The sequence below is a fragment of the Vitis vinifera genome, chromosome 15 (genome assembly GCF_030704535.1).
Source record: "Vitis vinifera cultivar Pinot Noir 40024 chromosome 15, ASM3070453v1".
NCBI lineage: Eukaryota > Viridiplantae > Streptophyta > Magnoliopsida > Vitales > Vitaceae > Vitis > Vitis vinifera.
In genome coordinates this window covers 3122112-3127500 of record NC_081819.1, presented here as the reverse complement: position 1 = coordinate 3127500, position 5389 = coordinate 3122112, and the positions used below count along the sequence as shown (strand labels likewise).

Here is a 5389-nt window from a genome sequence, read left to right as displayed (position 1 = left end):
TTAGTTTTTGTTGGCTTGGCTATATAATTAAATACGTAAAGGAATTGATGCTTAGTTCTTTTCAGAAATCAAACATAACCTCAGTATTTTTTTTCTTTGCTTACACAAACATAACCTTAGTGATTTGAAAGAAAGTTAATCACTAAAGGTTGGATTGCTAATGAGACTTTATGTTGTTTTAATGTTGAGTTTCTACTTATGCATCTAGCCCTTATCTCTATAATGTTTGCATATCCTTTTTCATGATTATCTCAATTAGATTTATAAGTAGATATGTGATTCTAACACAATCTCTTCAGCTTCAATGTTACCACTGTGAGCTAGAGGCAAAAAGTGAGCAACCTACCATCATAGTTTAAAGTCGCGGTATCGGTCATTGACTCGGGAGGTCCTGAGGCACATCGGTCTCGGTATCTTGGAAATAATCTAATTTAAGAGCTCAAAATAATTTTAAAAAATTATGAAAATTATTAAAAAGTTAAATACAAATAAGTAGAGTAAAAAATTAATAAAATAAACTTCGATTATATTAAAATTATTCAAATTATAATAAAAGCATATTTTTAGGATGATTTATAATAATATTAAAAATCTCTAAAAATATTTTAATTTAATCACTTGATAATAAATGTTTCTTATTGAAGATGAAAATAATAAAAAGTAATTTTTTTTTTCATAAAAAATTGTTTAAATTAAATATTTTGAATTTTTTTAAAATATTTTTAATTATTAAAAAAATAAAACCATGATTCATCTTTAAAAAATAAATATAATTTTTTTTATAAAATATATTCATTAATTTTAATTTTTATATAAATATTAATTTCCTATTTATTTGATATAATTCTAATATTCATTATTCATTTTTTATCATTATAATTTTCATCAAATTATTTAAAATCCAAATCCCCACCAAATACTCAATCTCTACTTAAAAAAAACAAATACATACTATTTAAAATTCAAATCCTCATCTATACCCATAACCCTCAAGTGGGAGTCAAACACCCATCACTTTCTCCTCTAAACCCACGAGTCTCAAGCAGCTCCTCCGTAGGCCTGCTTTCTCTCTTCTCCCACTTCCATCAGCCACCTCATCGTCGTTCTCCGTCGACAACAGCGGTGCCAGAGTCCAACGACTTTGCCTCCTCCTCATGTCACTCAGTTCCATCTCCGGTGGGAACTTGGGGGATCCGAACAAGCAGGCGTGCTTCTTCGACCTTGCCGGCGACTCCAAGATGCAGGGTTCTAACTCTCTGTAATCTGTATTTTTCATTTTTGTGGGTTTTGATCCTCTTATCTTCTCCACCATTTCTACTCCACCGAGTTTGTTCACAAGCTAACAAAATATCCAACTCGGGTATCGGTCCGGTACTGGCCATGGTAGAGGCAGATATGACTCGGCTGAGTCATATCGGTATCGACCGAGATTTTGAACCCTGCCTATCATGTTCAAGGACTCTTGTATGCACCCCATTAAAGAAAAGACAAAAAGCAAGACAAAAATACGGCAAAAGATTGGGACTAAGATCTAACTACAAGGGTGTTTTTCTCTAGCCAAATCTGAGGAGTTCCCTTTCATGCAAGGCTTTGCATTTTTACCTAACAAAAACTTCTTTAGAGCAATAGAAAAATTAGTTTAATTTAAATATGAAAACTGTGAGTGCTTCAAGTGGATTGATAATTCCGGATCAAAATTCTTATATATATATATATATATATATATATATATTCCTAGTTCTGTTCTTTCAAATCTCCCTCAGATTAATTACTTATTCAGAGTTAATGGTGCTTGCAAGGTCGTTAGAGGTGAAGGTAAATGGTTTGAGGTTGTAGATGAACAAAATTTAACCAATGCAGTTTTTTATATTCCTTTTTTTTCTTTTCTTATTATGGGTATCTTGGTTAAATTTTGTATAACAGATCAAGGGTGTTAGAAAGTGTCGTTTTTTAGCTTAGTCTTTTTTACTCTCTTTGTAATTTGATCTAACCTCAAGTTCAAGTGATCCATCTTAAGAACTGAGGATGGTCTGTTTGGTATATAACCATTTGCTCAAATCAAAGTTCAATCAACATGAAAAATTCTTTGAAAATATTTTAGTTGAATCACAACATTGGATTGATTTAGATTTCTACTATTTAAAGCTAAATTTCCAAATTAGGGTTTGAGGAAACAAAGTAGTTGTTAAGATGGTCTCTTTTTTCTCCTTGGCAAATTGGTAGTGTTTGTTTCTCAAGAAAATCTATCCCTAGAAAAATATGTTTTCTATGAAAAAGGGAGTTGCTTAATCTTGTCATGCTATCCCTTTTCTCATTTTTATCTTGGGATTGGGATGAAACCCTTTGTTCTTGATTGGGCATCAAGAAGCTGCTAAGATCAAGTAGGCGGTAAATTTAAGTGTATTCCTAATAAAGAAAGTGTATGGTTGAAGTTGGAAGCTACTGGTTAAGTTTTTAGAAGTGGATTGATATACTTGAGTTAGGTAAAACCTTGTTTTTAGTTTTTTTTTTTTTTTTTTTGTAATAATTTAAAATGTTGTTTTGTAATTGCAGGAGTATTCTGGGCATCAAAGCACAAACCTGTCAAGGTCACAAGTGATGTTTCCCATATCATACACTTGATGTTTCCCATGGCAGCAGGAGCTCAAGTAAGAACACTTATGCCCCTAAATTCAGAATGTGGCTAATATTTTTCTAAGCTGATCAGTGTTAGGGAGATGTATACTCTAAAGTTATAATTGACTCTAAATTTATAATTAAGATCATGTCTTCTTAAGTAAATGAGAAATCCATCATTTTTACCCCTTAACAAGTTAGTCTCACATGTGGAAATTACTAGATGAGAAGCTAGAATATGTAGTATCTTAATTCTAGTGAATTTGATTATATGAAGGGAATTTTGTTGATAAGACCTTGTTTGGTGCCTTTGGCCTAGGTACAACAATTATCTCATGGGACTTTGCCCATTTGGATTTTTAGATTCAAAATTTCAATTATCAGAACCTCAATTCTGTCATATTCCAAGTGTTTTAGGGAGCTCATGCTCTCCTTCCTTCATTCAGAAGAGTATTTGGACATCGGGAATTGATCCAACTGTTGAGAAGGGTGATTTTATTAAGTCAATTCTTGGTTCTGAGAGAACAACGGACGATGTAGGTCCTCCAAAGATTTGGTCTAATGGAAGGGCTTTGATGATTTCAATGGAAGAGGAGTGAGAGGGGGAAGTTGTGTATAGAAAAGGGCATTGAAATGGAGAAATTATATAAACTACTACAATAAACAGTTAATTTTTGTTCTACATTCATATTCTGTCATACTTTAGGTCATGTCGTTCATTTTCTTTTAGTTGTATAATTGATGTGTAAATTAAGTATTTCAAGGACTTGGGCTAATTGATACCATGGGCCTTGATCCTATTGGAGAAAGCAACTCAATTGGTAAAGCAAAATACATTTGCTTTAAATTTTTCCTTTCCAAAGAATGTTGCATTTTCTTGTATCCAGGATATGCTGATATCCACTTCTGATTCATTGTTTTCTGGTGTCTCTGTTCCGCATTTCCTAATGCAGGTAAAGAGAATTTGAGGAAAGTTTGAGGTGTTAGTCATAGAGGTTGGAGTTCCAAAATCACCTTTTACCTCTACCTGGCTCCCAAATGTTTGAAATTATGTGCCCTTTTACATTGTATAGATGGGTCGTTGTCATGCATCCAGGAACATTAGTGATGCCTAGAAAGCCAATGAGAGGGAACCAGAAATCACCATGGCAGTACGGAGGAGAGCAGCAGAATAAGAATGGAAGGTGAACTAAATTCCAAATGCCAAAACAAATACTAATAAGCTAGCAGCAGCCACCTTGGTGGTTATGGGGTGGGCTTGCAATGCAGAGTTTGGCTTATTCTGGAACTTAAACTCGATGAGGTCGAGAAGCATGGGAAGAATAAAGGTAAGAAGGTCAAGAATGACGTTACGTGCAGTAGAAATATGATTATGTTATTGTAATGTTGTTGGGTGGATTATGTTGCTGCAATGTTGTTGGAGGTTAATTCCCAGAATGTTAAAAGTAGCAGAGTGAATAGCATAGCATGGTTGTGTTATGGACACCTAATTTATCTGTAAAATAATTGTTTCTCATCTCTTTGGAAAAGCAAATGAAAGAGTGTTAGTAAATGAACCAGCTTGTGACTCCTGCCATGAAACTGTAGAGTTAACTAATTAGAATGAATGAGAATAAGATTCATGTTGTATTTCATATCATTATGTGTTCGTGTGCAGGTGGAAACTTCAAATAAGAGCACGTCTTCTTCCCTAATGAAAAACCACCCCTTGCACCAGTCATTAAAAAGCCTTATTCCCAGCTGCTATGAAATTTGCATTTCGAAAACAAAATGGTCTTCATATTCATATTTGATACCATTGAGCTCTCCAAAAAGGTTGAAGGTTGATCCATGACAACTTCAAGCCTATAACTAGAATCAGATTGAAGATGGGTCTTTGTCATATCTCATATCCATCTCCAAAATCTAACGAACCGGTACAGGGATTGATGAGAGAATATGCTGCATTCGAGATTATATGCTAAGACAACTTCATACAAAATTGCCCATGAGGGTCCCCTTATGATTGAATTCCACAGATAAACAGAGGCCCCTGAAATGAGATTTTGTGGAGAAGATGTGTTCTTTTTTTTATAATTTGAAGAAGACACATTTGTCATTACTTAATTTCTTTAATAATTAAAATAAAAAATATTAAAGGTCCAATGAAACAGAAGCCGTTAGACTGGGTGGACGAAGACAAACATTCTTTTTCCCACATTTTGCTGCTTTGCCCTTCCTAAATTAAATTCCTGAAAAATTGTTTTTTTTTTTTTTAAATTTTTTGTTTCCCATCTTTCTTTCTTGGATTAAAGTTGTTTATATATAAATCTTGTAATTAGTCAAAATTTTTGTTATTTTCATTAGCATTAAATTTAATAATTTCTCAAATATTTTTGATTTATTTTGGAAACAAATGTTTAAATATTCTTTTAAAAAAATTAATAATACTATTTTGAAAAAAAAAAAAAAAATCATGGGTATTAAGATGGGGTACTTATTATATAAATAGACTAAGGTGTGACAAGACATGGTCCTTAAAGTAGGTTCATCCTCCTCAAAGATGATCTCAGTGCAAAAGGATAATCTGCATCCTACCTCCGAGATACAATAGTTAAGGCCTTGCCTTAGGTGCACTCCTGTGGTGAGGTTTACAGTACAATTGAAAATATTCAGAATATAATTCCTCCAGTCAAGTAAAGGATAAGAGGGTTATAGTTGAGAGGGATGCAGTAGATTAATAGACCGCAACTGGCTAGCAGTAGTGACTCGGGTGTAGTATGATTGGATGCAA

The 5389-nt window shown here is 33.3% G+C and overlaps 1 long non-coding RNA gene across 1 annotated transcript in view; it reads left to right on the top strand.

The window, feature by feature from the left end:
• LOC104881718 (uncharacterized) overlaps window positions 1–4250 on the top strand; it is a 5052-nt gene extending 802 nt beyond the window's left edge. The window contains exons 3-4 of the long non-coding RNA XR_787672.3: window positions 2554–2648; window positions 3570–4250. This is a non-coding gene — a long non-coding RNA (uncharacterized LOC104881718). The remainder of the gene's footprint in view (window positions 1–2553; window positions 2649–3569) is intronic.
• The last annotated feature ends 1139 nt before the right edge of the window (window positions 4251–5389 follow it).